The sequence below is a fragment of the Haliotis cracherodii genome, unplaced genomic scaffold, assembly GCF_022045235.1.
Source record: "Haliotis cracherodii isolate W230 unplaced genomic scaffold, xgHalCrac1.p SCAF_13, whole genome shotgun sequence".
Lineage (NCBI taxonomy): Eukaryota > Metazoa > Mollusca > Gastropoda > Lepetellida > Haliotidae > Haliotis > Haliotis cracherodii.
In genome coordinates this window covers 19,089,711-19,104,324 of record NW_027266268.1, presented here as the reverse complement: position 1 = coordinate 19,104,324, position 14,614 = coordinate 19,089,711, and the positions used below count along the sequence as shown (strand labels likewise).

At 43.1% G+C, this 14,614-nt stretch overlaps 12 non-coding genes across 12 annotated transcripts; all 12 read left to right on the top strand.

Annotated features, from left to right (window-relative positions):
- Positions 1-1,158: 1,158 nt before the first annotated feature.
- On the top strand, positions 1,159-1,351 carry LOC139459960 (U2 spliceosomal RNA). The gene has a single exon (XR_011652714.1). It is a non-coding gene; the product is annotated as a U2 spliceosomal RNA (small nuclear RNA).
- Positions 1,352-2,322: 971 nt separating this feature from the next.
- Positions 2,323-2,515, top strand: LOC139459959 (U2 spliceosomal RNA). The gene has a single exon (XR_011652713.1). It is a non-coding gene; the product is annotated as a U2 spliceosomal RNA (small nuclear RNA).
- Positions 2,516-3,486: 971 nt separating this feature from the next.
- On the top strand, positions 3,487-3,679 carry LOC139459956 (U2 spliceosomal RNA). The gene has a single exon (XR_011652711.1). It is a non-coding gene; the product is annotated as a U2 spliceosomal RNA (small nuclear RNA).
- A 971-nt stretch (positions 3,680-4,650) lies between these two features.
- Positions 4,651-4,843, top strand: LOC139459965 (U2 spliceosomal RNA). The gene has a single exon (XR_011652719.1). It is a non-coding gene; the product is annotated as a U2 spliceosomal RNA (small nuclear RNA).
- Positions 4,844-5,814: 971 nt separating this feature from the next.
- LOC139459955 (U2 spliceosomal RNA) lies at positions 5,815-6,007 on the top strand. Its single transcript, XR_011652710.1, has one exon. It is a non-coding gene; the product is annotated as a U2 spliceosomal RNA (small nuclear RNA).
- A 971-nt stretch (positions 6,008-6,978) lies between these two features.
- Positions 6,979-7,171, top strand: LOC139459954 (U2 spliceosomal RNA). The gene has a single exon (XR_011652709.1). It is a non-coding gene; the product is annotated as a U2 spliceosomal RNA (small nuclear RNA).
- Positions 7,172-8,142: 971 nt separating this feature from the next.
- On the top strand, positions 8,143-8,335 carry LOC139459953 (U2 spliceosomal RNA). The gene has a single exon (XR_011652708.1). It is a non-coding gene; the product is annotated as a U2 spliceosomal RNA (small nuclear RNA).
- Positions 8,336-9,306: 971 nt separating this feature from the next.
- Positions 9,307-9,499, top strand: LOC139459952 (U2 spliceosomal RNA). Its single transcript, XR_011652707.1, has one exon. It is a non-coding gene; the product is annotated as a U2 spliceosomal RNA (small nuclear RNA).
- A 971-nt stretch (positions 9,500-10,470) lies between these two features.
- LOC139460047 (U2 spliceosomal RNA) lies at positions 10,471-10,663 on the top strand. The gene has a single exon (XR_011652791.1). It is a non-coding gene; the product is annotated as a U2 spliceosomal RNA (small nuclear RNA).
- A 971-nt stretch (positions 10,664-11,634) lies between these two features.
- On the top strand, positions 11,635-11,827 carry LOC139460046 (U2 spliceosomal RNA). Its single transcript, XR_011652790.1, has one exon. It is a non-coding gene; the product is annotated as a U2 spliceosomal RNA (small nuclear RNA).
- Positions 11,828-12,798: 971 nt separating this feature from the next.
- LOC139460045 (U2 spliceosomal RNA) lies at positions 12,799-12,991 on the top strand. Its single transcript, XR_011652789.1, has one exon. It is a non-coding gene; the product is annotated as a U2 spliceosomal RNA (small nuclear RNA).
- Positions 12,992-13,962: 971 nt separating this feature from the next.
- On the top strand, positions 13,963-14,155 carry LOC139460044 (U2 spliceosomal RNA). The gene has a single exon (XR_011652788.1). It is a non-coding gene; the product is annotated as a U2 spliceosomal RNA (small nuclear RNA).
- The last annotated feature ends 459 nt before the right edge of the window (positions 14,156-14,614 follow it).

Sequence of the window (14,614 nt, the reverse complement as noted above, 5' to 3'; positions counted from 1 at the left end):
GACTTGGTTGATACATGTCATCGATCCCCATTGCGTGGATCGATGCTCATGATGTCAATCACTAGATTGTCTGGTCCAGACTCGATTATTTTCCAGACCGCCGTCATATAGCTTGAATACTGCTGAGTGCGGCGGTAAACAACAAACAAACAAACAAACAAACAAACAAACAAACAAACAAACAAACAACAGTGGAAGTGGTCGTCTTCTACATACTACTCCATAGTTCATAGAAATAGATTTACCTTTCCATGTTACACAAATTTATTATCTTAATATGTCCAGTGTATATTTGAATAGAATAAGAGTGAGTCAGTGAGTATCCTTTTACGCCGCCTTTTGTACTATTCCTGCAAATTCACGGCGGGGGACACCAGAAATGGGCTTAAAACATTGTACCCATGTCGGGAATCGAACCCTAAGCTGCCCCACCGTCCCTTACAAATGAGCACGGCGAGGTTGTTTAGCCGAGGGGGTTCGCCACACGGGTTCGAATCCTCATATGGGTACAACGTATGAAGCCTATTTCTGGTGTTCCACTCCCTGACATTCTGGAAATAAAGCGGCTCAAAACAATCTTTGAAAATAAATACTCATACGCAATAGTGTTTTGCTGGTTGAGTGAGCGATCGAGTAAATAAATAGGTTAACTTTATTAGCCATGAAATATGCCATATTCAACAGAACACATGCGACAAAAATCGATCAATCATGTAGGCCATTGGCAAGGGTTTGACGCGAAAAGATGCCAAGCACCCAGTAAGGCATTGAAGGTGAATAATGCGTAAATAATGGATTTTACTTTTGCTTCAAACAATAAATGAGAGGTGACGGGGTCATGTACGTTTTAAGTAGTTCCGTCAAAAATTAAAAAAAACACTCAACCATGGTCAGATTGACGATGTAAGTATACAACTCCTCAATCTACAACACTGATACTGAAGTAATCGCTCAAGACGGAAATAAGCATACAATAAAGGCAATTCTTACAGACTATTTCGCAAGATACTATTCAGCCTTCACTGGCATTTTAAGACGCTTCAAAAGCTTTGCTTCTCTTGTCGGTCAAGGATTATAAGCGCTTCATGTAAATTAATATCACCTTAATGGTATGTTGTGTTTGAAGATGTAGGTTGCCGGCGCAAGCCGGCAACCGGCATCGCTTCTCGGCCTTTTGGCTAAGATCAAAGTGTAGTATCTGTTCTTATCAGCTTAATATCTGATACGTCTCCTAATGGAGACATCGATATTAAACTGATTTTTAGAATGGGATGAGGTGCCACGGGGCTTGCTCCGCCCTCATCACGGGTTGACCCGGTATTGCAGTACCTCCGGGAATGGCCCACCACTCATATTTCAATCAAAAATTACAACTGTCAGCTTTGCTTACATCTTCACATTCATGCTATTTTGTACTGCCGCTCCGTTTTTCGCCCGCACTTCTCAATAGATACTCCATTTTATTACTTCTTAACCTTAGAAATATACCTATACACACATGCAACCCGTCCTTTTACCACATCAACCCGTACGAGTTTGTTAAAATAGCATTTTTCAACTTTCAGCTACATGTAGTCGCCCGTAACCAAGGCCGTCGGCCATGACGCCACACGCCGGAAATGACGTCTAGACAATCACTCTGTCACAACAGCAGTCTGCTTCGTCACTACAAGACGTTATCAATGTCGCATCCCCACTAAAAAGATGTTTAAAGTACCAAACACACGCCGGATGCATCATTACACTTCGTGCAAGTAAGTTCATTTCCCAATTTTCATTACTATTCATTCGTTTTTTTGTTTTAAATGCCATTTTTAGATGGAATTATTTCGGTTTTCACTTTGATGAACACCTAAAGTATCTTTACCTTTAGTTCATTTAATACATTGGGGCAATTTGGATCGGATTTTCACTCTTGCCTACGCACGACTCTGTCAAAGTCGGGCGCTAGCTATTCCAACTGGCTTGCCTCCCCTTGCCTGCCCGACTCCGCCCATTAAGCCCTAATGTCGCGGCCTGTATTCATGTTGGACTGGGTCGCTGCAGGACGTTTTCCCCACACCTGGCGATGTTTTATCGTCGCACTCTTTATGCATAGGAAAATGGCTGTATTTACTCCATTTTAACATTTACCAAAGTCGCTGAATTTCTTCACAAACGTCTTCAATTTGCCTGTCCTACTCGTCTTGTGTCCACATCTTTCCCTATTTGTGCATGTAATATTGCGTGTCAAGGATTATAAGCGCTTCATGTAAATTAATATCACCTTAATGGTATGTTGTGTTTGAAGATGTAGGTTGCCGGCGCAAGCCGGCAACCGGCATCGCTTCTCGGCCTTTTGGCTAAGATCAAAGTGTAGTATCTGTTCTTATCAGCTTAATATCTGATACGTCTCCTAATGGAGACATCGATATTAAACTGATTTTTAGAATGGGATGAGGTGCCACGGGGCTTGCTCCGCCCTCATCACGGGTTGACCCGGTATTGCAGTACCTCCGGGAATGGCCCACCACTCATATTTCAATCAAAAATTACAACTGTCAGCTTTGCTTACATCTTCACATTCATGCTATTTTGTACTGCCGCTCCGTTTTTCGCCCGCACTTCTCAATAGATACTCCATTTTATTACTTCTTAACCTTAGAAATATACCTATACACACATGCAACCCGTCCTTTTACCACATCAACCCGTACGAGTTTGTTAAAATAGCATTTTTCAACTTTCAGCTACATGTAGTCGCCCGTAACCAAGGCCGTCGGCCATGACGCCACACGCCGGAAATGACGTCTAGACAATCACTCTGTCACAACAGCAGTCTGCTTCGTCACTACAAGACGTTATCAATGTCGCATCCCCACTAAAAAGATGTTTAAAGTACCAAACACACGCCGGATGCATCATTACACTTCGTGCAAGTAAGTTCATTTCCCAATTTTCATTACTATTCATTCGTTTTTTTGTTTTAAATGCCATTTTTAGATGGAATTATTTCGGTTTTCACTTTGATGAACACCTAAAGTATCTTTACCTTTAGTTCATTTAATACATTGGGGCAATTTGGATCGGATTTTCACTCTTGCCTACGCACGACTCTGTCAAAGTCGGGCGCTAGCTATTCCAACTGGCTTGCCTCCCCTTGCCTGCCCGACTCCGCCCATTAAGCCCTAATGTCGCGGCCTGTATTCATGTTGGACTGGGTCGCTGCAGGACGTTTTCCCCACACCTGGCGATGTTTTATCGTCGCACTCTTTATGCATAGGAAAATGGCTGTATTTACTCCATTTTAACATTTACCAAAGTCGCTGAATTTCTTCACAAACGTCTTCAATTTGCCTGTCCTACTCGTCTTGTGTCCACATCTTTCCCTATTTGTGCATGTAATATTGCGTGTCAAGGATTATAAGCGCTTCATGTAAATTAATATCACCTTAATGGTATGTTGTGTTTGAAGATGTAGGTTGCCGGCGCAAGCCGGCAACCGGCATCGCTTCTCGGCCTTTTGGCTAAGATCAAAGTGTAGTATCTGTTCTTATCAGCTTAATATCTGATACGTCTCCTAATGGAGACATCGATATTAAACTGATTTTTAGAATGGGATGAGGTGCCACGGGGCTTGCTCCGCCCTCATCACGGGTTGACCCGGTATTGCAGTACCTCCGGGAATGGCCCACCACTCATATTTCAATCAAAAATTACAACTGTCAGCTTTGCTTACATCTTCACATTCATGCTATTTTGAACTGCCGCTCCGTTTTTCGCCCGCACTTCTCAATAGATACTCCATTTTATTACTTCTTAACCTTAGAAATATACCTATACACACATGCAACCCGTCCTTTTACCACATCAACCCGTACGAGTTTGTTAAAATAGCATTTTTCAACTTTCAGCTACATGTAGTCGCCCGTAACCAAGGCCGTCGGCCATGACGCCGCACGCCGGAAATGACGTCTAGACAATCACTCTGTCACAACAGCAGTCTGCTTCGTCACTACAAGACGTTATCAATGTCGCATCCCCACTAAAAAGATCTTTAAAGTACCAAACACACGCCGGATGCATCATTACACTTCGTGCAAGTAAGTTCATTTCCCAATTTTCATTACTATTCATTCGTTTTTTTGTTTTAAATGCCATTTTTAGATGGAATTATTTCGGTTTTCACTTTGATGAACACCTAAAGTATCTTTACCTTTAGTTCATTTAATACATTGGGGCAATTTGGATCGGATTTTCACTCTTGCCTACGCACGACTCTGTCAAAGTCGGGCGCTAGCTATTCCAACTGGCTTGCCTCCCCTTGCCTGCCCGACTCCGCCCATTAAGCCCTAATGTCGCGGCCTGTATTCATGTTGGACTGGGTCGCTGCAGGACGTTTTCCCCACACCTGGCGATGTTTTATCGTCGCACTCTTTATGCATAGGAAAATGGCTGTATTTACTCCATTTTAACATTTACCAAAGTCGCTGAATTTCTTCACAAACGTCTTCAATTTGCCTGTCCTACTCGTCTTGTGTCCACATCTTTCCCTATTTGTGCATGTAATATTGCGTGTCAAGGATTATAAGCGCTTCATGTAAATTAATATCACCTTAATGGTATGTTGTGTTTGAAGATGTAGGTTGCCGGCGCAAGCCGGCAACCGGCATCGCTTCTCGGCCTTTTGGCTAAGATCAAAGTGTAGTATCTGTTCTTATCAGCTTAATATCTGATACGTCTCCTAATGGAGACATCGATACTAAACTGATTTTTAGAATGGGATGAGGTGCCACGGGGCTTGCTCCGCCCTCATCACGGGTTGACCCGGTATTGCAGTACCTCCGGGAATGGCCCACCACTCATATTTCAATCAAAAATTACAACTGTCAGCTTTGCTTACATCTTCACATTCATGCTATTTTGTACTGCCGCTCCGTTTTTCGCCCGCACTTCTCAATAGATACTCCATTTTATTACTTCTTAACCTTAGAAATATACCTATACACACATGCAACCCGTCCTTTTACCACATCAACCCGTACGAGTTTGTTAAAATAGCATTTTTCAACTTTCAGCTACATGTAGTCGCCCGTAACCAAGGCCGTCGGCCATGACGCCACACGCCGGAAATGACGTCTAGACAATCACTCTGTCACAACAGCAGTCTGCTTCGTCACTACAAGACGTTATCAATGTCGCATCCCCACTAAAAAGATGTTTAAAGTACCAAACACACGCCGGATGCATCATTACACTTCGTGCAAGTAAGTTCATTTCCCAATTTTCATTACTATTCATTCGTTTTTTTGTTTTAAATGCCATTTTTAGATGGAATTATTTCGGTTTTCACTTTGATGAACACCTAAAGTATCTTTACCTTTAGTTCATTTAATACATTGGGGCAATTTGGATCGGATTTTCACTCTTGCCTACGCACGACTCTGTCAAAGTCGGGCGCTAGCTATTCCAACTGGCTTGCCTCCCCTTGCCTGCCCGACTCCGCCCATTAAGCCCTAATGTCGCGGCCTGTATTCATGTTGGACTGGGTCGCTGCAGGACGTTTTCCCCACACCTGGCGATGTTTTATCGTCGCACTCTTTATGCATAGGAAAATGGCTGTATTTACTCCATTTTAACATTTACCAAAGTCGCTGAATTTCTTCACAAACGTCTTCAATTTGCCTGTCCTACTCGTCTTGTGTCCACATCTTTCCCTATTTGTGCATGTAATATTGCGTGTCAAGGATTATAAGCGCTTCATGTAAATTAATATCACCTTAATGGTATGTTGTGTTTGAAGATGTAGGTTGCCGGCGCAAGCCGGCAACCGGCATCGCTTCTCGGCCTTTTGGCTAAGATCAAAGTGTAGTATCTGTTCTTATCAGCTTAATATCTGATACGTCTCCTAATGGAGACATCGATATTAAACTGATTTTTAGAATGGGATGAGGTGCCACGGGGCTTGCTCCGCCCTCATCACGGGTTGACCCGGTATTGCAGTACCTCCGGGAATGGCCCACCACTCATATTTCAATCAAAAATTACAACTGTCAGCTTTGCTTACATCTTCACATTCATGCTATTTTGTACTGCCGCTCCGTTTTTCGCCCGCACTTCTCAATAGATACTCCATTTTATTACTTCTTAACCTTAGAAATATACCTATACACACATGCAACCCGTCCTTTTACCACATCAACCCGTACGAGTTTGTTAAAATAGCATTTTTCAACTTTCAGCTACATGTAGTCGCCCGTAACCAAGGCCGTCGGCCATGACGCCACACGCCGGAAATGACGTCTAGACAATCACTCTGTCACAACAGCAGTCTGCTTCGTCACTACAAGACGTTATCAATGTCGCATCCCCACTAAAAAGATGTTTAAAGTACCAAACACACGCCGGATGCATCATTACACTTCGTGCAAGTAAGTTCATTTCCCAATTTTCATTACTATTCATTCGTTTTTTTGTTTTAAATGCCATTTTTAGATGGAATTATTTCGGTTTTCACTTTGATGAACACCTAAAGTATCTTTACCTTTAGTTCATTTAATACATTGGGGCAATTTGGATCGGATTTTCACTCTTGCCTACGCACGACTCTGTCAAAGTCGGGCGCTAGCTATTCCAACTGGCTTGCCTCCCCTTGCCTGCCCGACTCCGCCCATTAAGCCCTAATGTCGCGGCCTGTATTCATGTTGGACTGGGTCGCTGCAGGACGTTTTCCCCACACCTGGCGATGTTTTATCGTCGCACTCTTTATGCATAGGAAAATGGCTGTATTTACTCCATTTTAACATTTACCAAAGTCGCTGAATTTCTTCACAAACGTCTTCAATTTGCCTGTCCTACTCGTCTTGTGTCCACATCTTTCCCTATTTGTGCATGTAATATTGCGTGTCAAGGATTATAAGCGCTTCATGTAAATTAATATCACCTTAATGGTATGTTGTGTTTGAAGATGTAGGTTGCCGGCGCAAGCCGGCAACCGGCATCGCTTCTCGGCCTTTTGGCTAAGATCAAAGTGTAGTATCTGTTCTTATCAGCTTAATATCTGATACGTCTCCTAATGGAGACATCGATATTAAACTGATTTTTAGAATGGGATGAGGTGCCACGGGGCTTGCTCCGCCCTCATCACGGGTTGACCCGGTATTGCAGTACCTCCGGGAATGGCCCACCACTCATATTTCAATCAAAAATTACAACTGTCAGCTTTGCTTACATCTTCACATTCATGCTATTTTGTACTGCCGCTCCGTTTTTCGCCCGCACTTCTCAATAGATACTCCATTTTATTACTTCTTAACCTTAGAAATATACCTATACACACATGCAACCCGTCCTTTTACCACATCAACCCGTACGAGTTTGTTAAAATAGCATTTTTCAACTTTCAGCTACATGTAGTCGCCCGTAACCAAGGCCGTCGGCCATGACGCCACACGCCGGAAATGACGTCTAGACAATCACTCTGTCACAACAGCAGTCTGCTTCGTCACTACAAGACGTTATCAATGTCGCATCCCCACTAAAAAGATGTTTAAAGTACCAAACACACGCCGGATGCATCATTACACTTCGTGCAAGTAAGTTCATTTCCCAATTTTCATTACTATTCATTCGTTTTTTTGTTTTAAATGCCATTTTTAGATGGAATTATTTCGGTTTTCACTTTGATGAACACCTAAAGTATCTTTACCTTTAGTTCATTTAATACATTGGGGCAATTTGGATCGGATTTTCACTCTTGCCTACGCACGACTCTGTCAAAGTCGGGCGCTAGCTATTCCAACTGGCTTGCCTCCCCTTGCCTGCCCGACTCCGCCCATTAAGCCCTAATGTCGCGGCCTGTATTCATGTTGGACTGGGTCGCTGCAGGACGTTTTCCCCACACCTGGCGATGTTTTATCGTCGCACTCTTTATGCATAGGAAAATGGCTGTATTTACTCCATTTTAACATTTACCAAAGTCGCTGAATTTCTTCACAAACGTCTTCAATTTGCCTGTCCTACTCGTCTTGTGTCCACATCTTTCCCTATTTGTGCATGTAATATTGCGTGTCAAGGATTATAAGCGCTTCATGTAAATTAATATCACCTTAATGGTATGTTGTGTTTGAAGATGTAGGTTGCCGGCGCAAGCCGGCAACCGGCATCGCTTCTCGGCCTTTTGGCTAAGATCAAAGTGTAGTATCTGTTCTTATCAGCTTAATATCTGATACGTCTCCTAATGGAGACATCGATATTAAACTGATTTTTAGAATGGGATGAGGTGCCACGGGGCTTGCTCCGCCCTCATCACGGGTTGACCCGGTATTGCAGTACCTCCGGGAATGGCCCACCACTCATATTTCAATCAAAAATTACAACTGTCAGCTTTGCTTACATCTTCACATTCATGCTATTTTGAACTGCCGCTCCGTTTTTCGCCCGCACTTCTCAATAGATACTCCATTTTATTACTTCTTAACCTTAGAAATATACCTATACACACATGCAACCCGTCCTTTTACCACATCAACCCGTACGAGTTTGTTAAAATAGCATTTTTCAACTTTCAGCTACATGTAGTCGCCCGTAACCAAGGCCGTCGGCCATGACGCCGCACGCCGGAAATGACGTCTAGACAATCACTCTGTCACAACAGCAGTCTGCTTCGTCACTACAAGACGTTATCAATGTCGCATCCCCACTAAAAAGATGTTTAAAGTACCAAACACACGCCGGATGCATCATTACACTTCGTGCAAGTAAGTTCATTTCCCAATTTTCATTACTATTCATTCGTTTTTTTGTTTTAAATGCCATTTTTAGATGGAATTATTTCGGTTTTCACTTTGATGAACACCTAAAGTATCTTTACCTTTAGTTCATTTAATACATTGGGGCAATTTGGATCGGATTTTCACTCTTGCCTACGCACGACTCTGTCAAAGTCGGGCGCTAGCTATTCCAACTGGCTTGCCTCCCCTTGCCTGCCCGACTCCGCCCATTAAGCCCTAATGTCGCGGCCTGTATTCATGTTGGACTGGGTCGCTGCAGGACGTTTTCCCCACACCTGGCGATGTTTTATCGTCGCACTCTTTATGCATAGGAAAATGGCTGTATTTACTCCATTTTAACATTTACCAAAGTCGCTGAATTTCTTCACAAACGTCTTCAATTTGCCTGTCCTACTCGTCTTGTGTCCACATCTTTCCCTATTTGTGCATGTAATATTGCGTGTCAAGGATTATAAGCGCTTCATGTAAATTAATATCACCTTAATGGTATGTTGTGTTTGAAGATGTAGGTTGCCGGCGCAAGCCGGCAACCGGCATCGCTTCTCGGCCTTTTGGCTAAGATCAAAGTGTAGTATCTGTTCTTATCAGCTTAATATCTGATACGTCTCCTAATGGAGACATCGATATTAAACTGATTTTTAGAATGGGATGAGGTGCCACGGGGCTTGCTCCGCCCTCATCACGGGTTGACCCGGTATTGCAGTACCTCCGGGAATGGCCCACCACTCATATTTCAATCAAAAATTACAACTGTCAGCTTTGCTTACATCTTCACATTCATGCTATTTTGTACTGCCGCTCCGTTTTTCGCCCGCACTTCTCAATAGATACTCCATTTTATTACTTCTTAACCTTAGAAATATACCTATACACACATGCAACCCGTCCTTTTACCACATCAACCCGTACGAGTTTGTTAAAATAGCATTTTTCAACTTTCAGCTACATGTAGTCGCCCGTAACCAAGGCCGTCGGCCATGACGCCACACGCCGGAAATGACGTCTAGACAATCACTCTGTCACAACAGCAGTCTGCTTCGTCACTACAAGACGTTATCAATGTCGCATCCCCACTAAAAAGATGTTTAAAGTACCAAACACACGCCGGATGCATCATTACACTTCGTGCAAGTAAGTTCATTTCCCAATTTTCATTACTATTCATTCGTTTTTTTGTTTTAAATGCCATTTTTAGATGGAATTATTTCGGTTTTCACTTTGATGAACACCTAAAGTATCTTTACCTTTAGTTCATTTAATACATTGGGGCAATTTGGATCGGATTTTCACTCTTGCCTACGCACGACTCTGTCAAAGTCGGGCGCTAGCTATTCCAACTGGCTTGCCTCCCCTTGCCTGCCCGACTCCGCCCATTAAGCCCTAATGTCGCGGCCTGTATTCATGTTGGACTGGGTCGCTGCAGGACGTTTTCCCCACACCTGGCGATGTTTTATCGTCGCACTCTTTATGCATAGGAAAATGGCTGTATTTACTCCATTTTAACATTTACCAAAGTCGCTGAATTTCTTCACAAACGTCTTCAATTTGCCTGTCCTACTCGTCTTGTGTCCACATCTTTCCCTATTTGTGCATGTAATATTGCGTGTCAAGGATTATAAGCGCTTCATGTAAATTAATATCACCTTAATGGTATGTTGTGTTTGAAGATGTAGGTTGCCGGCGCAAGCCGGCAACCGGCATCGCTTCTCGGCCTTTTGGCTAAGATCAAAGTGTAGTATCTGTTCTTATCAGCTTAATATCTGATACGTCTCCTAATGGAGACATCGATATTAAACTGATTTTTAGAATGGGATGAGGTGCCACGGGGCTTGCTCCGCCCTCATCACGGGTTGACCCGGTATTGCAGTACCTCCGGGAATGGCCCACCACTCATATTTCAATCAAAAATTACAACTGTCAGCTTTGCTTACATCTTCACATTCATGCTATTTTGTACTGCCGCTCCGTTTTTCGCCCGCACTTCTCAATAGATACTCCATTTTATTACTTCTTAACCTTAGAAATATACCTATACACACATGCAACCCGTCCTTTTACCACATCAACCCGTACGAGTTTGTTAAAATAGCATTTTTCAACTTTCAGCTACATGTAGTCGCCCGTAACCAAGGCCGTCGGCCATGACGCCGCACGCCGGAAATGACGTCTAGACAATCACTCTGTCACAACAGCAGTCTGCTTCGTCACTACAAGACGTTATCAATGTCGCATCCCCACTAAAAAGATCTTTAAAGTACCAAACACACGCCGGATGCATCATTACACTTCGTGCAAGTAAGTTCATTTCCCAATTTTCATTACTATTCATTCGTTTTTTTGTTTTAAATGCCATTTTTAGATGGAATTATTTCGGTTTTCACTTTGATGAACACCTAAAGTATCTTTACCTTTAGTTCATTTAATACATTGGGGCAATTTGGATCGGATTTTCACTCTTGCCTACGCACGACTCTGTCAAAGTCGGGCGCTAGCTATTCCAACTGGCTTGCCTCCCCTTGCCTGCCCGACTCCGCCCATTAAGCCCTAATGTCGCGGCCTGTATTCATGTTGGACTGGGTCGCTGCAGGACGTTTTCCCCACACCTGGCGATGTTTTATCGTCGCACTCTTTATGCATAGGAAAATGGCTGTATTTACTCCATTTTAACATTTACCAAAGTCGCTGAATTTCTTCACAAACGTCTTCAATTTGCCTGTCCTACTCGTCTTGTGTCCACATCTTTCCCTATTTGTGCATGTAATATTGCGTGTCAAGGATTATAAGCGCTTCATGTAAATTAATATCACCTTAATGGTATGTTGTGTTTGAAGATGTAGGTTGCCGGCGCAAGCCGGCAACCGGCATCGCTTCTCGGCCTTTTGGCTAAGATCAAAGTGTAGTATCTGTTCTTATCAGCTTAATATCTGATACGTCTCCTAATGGAGACATCGATATTAAACTGATTTTTAGAATGGGATGAGGTGCCACGGGGCTTGCTCCGCCCTCATCACGGGTTGACCCGGTATTGCAGTACCTCCGGGAATGGCCCACCACTCATATTTCAATCAAAAATTACAACTGTCAGCTTTGCTTACATCTTCACATTCATGCTATTTTGTACTGCCGCTCCGTTTTTCGCCCGCACTTCTCAATAGATACTCCATTTTATTACTTCTTAACCTTAGAAATATACCTATACACACATGCAACCCGTCCTTTTACCACATCAACCCGTACGAGTTTGTTAAAATAGCATTTTTCAACTTTCAGCTACATGTAGTCGCCCGTAACCAAGGCCGTCGGCCATGACGCCACACGCCGGAAATGACGTCTAGACAATCACTCTGTCACAACAGCAGTCTGCTTCGTCACTACAAGACGTTATCAATGTCGCATCCCCACTAAAAAGATGTTTAAAGTACCAAACACACGCCGGATGCATCATTACACTTCGTGCAAGTAAGTTCATTTCCCAATTTTCATTACTATTCATTCGTTTTTTTGTTTTAAATGCCATTTTTAGATGGAATTATTTCGGTTTTCACTTTGATGAACACCTAAAGTATCTTTACCTTTAGTTCATTTAATACATTGGGGCAATTTGGATCGGATTTTCACTCTTGCCTACGCACGACTCTGTCAAAGTCGGGCGCTAGCTATTCCAACTGGCTTGCCTCCCCTTGCCTGCCCGACTCCGCCCATTAAGCCCTAATGTCGCGGCCTGTATTCATGTTGGACTGGGTCGCTGCAGGACGTTTTCCCCACACCTGGCGATGTTTTATCGTCGCACTCTTTATGCATAGGAAAATGGCTGTATTTACTCCATTTTAACATTTACCAAAGTCGCTGAATTTCTTCACAAACGTCTTCAATTTGCCTGTCCTACTCGTCTTGTGTCCACATCTTTCCCTATTTGTGCATGTAATATTGCGTGTCAAGGATTATAAGCGCTTCATGTAAATTAATATCACCTTAATGGTATGTTGTGTTTGAAGATGTAGGTTGCCGGCGCAAGCCGGCAACCGGCATCGCTTCTCGGCCTTTTGGCTAAGATCAAAGTGTAGTATCTGTTCTTATCAGCTTAATATCTGATACGTCTCCTAATGGAGACATCGATATTAAACTGATTTTTAGAATGGGATGAGGTGCCACGGGGCTTGCTCCGCCCTCATCACGGGTTGACCCGGTATTGCAGTACCTCCGGGAATGGCCCACCACTCATATTTCAATCAAAAATTACAACTGTCAGCTTTGCTTACATCTTCACATTCATGCTATTTTGTACTGCCGCTCCGTTTTTCGCCCGCACTTCTCAATAGATACTCCATTTTATTACTTCTTAACCTTAGAAATATACCTATACACACATGCAACCCGTCCTTTTACCACATCAACCCGTACGAGTTTGTTAAAATAGCATTTTTCAACTTTCAGCTACATGTAGTCGCCCGTAACCAAGGCCGTCGGCCATGACGCCGCACGCCGGAAATGACGTCTAGACAATCACTCTGTCACAACAGCAGTCTGCTTCGTCACTACAAGACGTTATCAATGTCGCATCCCCACTAAAAAGGTGTTTAAAGTACCAAACACACGCCGGATGCATCATTACACTTCGTGCAAGTAAGTTCATTTCCCAATTTTCATTACTATTCATTCGTTTTTTTGTTTTAAATGCCATTTTTAGATGGAATTATTTCGGTTTTCACTTTGATGAACACCTAAAGTATCTTTACCTTTAGTTCATTTAATACATTGGGGCAATTTGGATCGGATTTTCACTCTTGCCTACGCACGACTCTGTCAAAGTCGGGCGCTAGCTATTCCAACTGGCTTGCCTCCCCTTGCCTGCCCGACTCCGCCCATTAAGCCCTAATGTCGCGGCCTGTATTCATGTTGGACTGGGTCGCTGCAGGACGTTTTCCCCACACCTGGCGATGTTTTATCGTCGCACTCTTTATGCATAGGAAAATGGCTGTATTTACTCCATTTTAACATTTACCAAAGTCGCTGAATTTCTTCACAAACGTCTTCAATTTGCCTGTCCTACTCGTCTTGTGTCCACATCTTTCCCTATTTGTGCATGTAATATTGCGTGTCAAGGATTATAAGCGCTTCATGTAAATTAATATCACCTTAATGGTATGTTGTGTTTGAAGATGTAGGTTGCCGGCGCAAGCCGGCAACCGGCATCGCTTCTCGGCCTTTTGGCTAAGATCAAAGTGTAGTATCTGTTCTTATCAGCTTAATATCTGATACGTCTCCTAATGGAGACATCGATATTAAACTGATTTTTAGAATGGGATGAGGTGCCACGGGGCTTGCTCCGCCCTCATCACGGGTTGACCCGGTATTGCAGTACCTCCGGGAATGGCCCACCACTCATATTTCAATCAAAAATTACAACTGTCAGCTTTGCTTACATCTTCACATTCATGCTATTTTGTACTGCCGCTCCGTTTTTCGCCCGCACTTCTCAATAGATACTCCATTTTATTACTTCTTAACCTTAGAAATATACCTATACACACATGCAACCCGTCCTTTTACCACATCAACCCGTACGAGTTTGTTAAAATAGCATTTTTCAACTTTCAGCTACATGTAGTCGCCCGTAACCAAGGCCGTCGGCCATGACGCCGCACGCCGGAAATGACGTCTAGACAATCACTCTGTCACAACAGCAGTCTGCTTCGTCACTACAAGACGTTATCAATGTCGCATCCCCACTAAAAAGATCTTTAAAGTACCAAACACACGCCGGATGCATCATTACACTTCGTGCAAGTAAGTTCATTTCCCAATTTTCATTACTATTCATTCGTTTTTTTGTTTTAAATGCC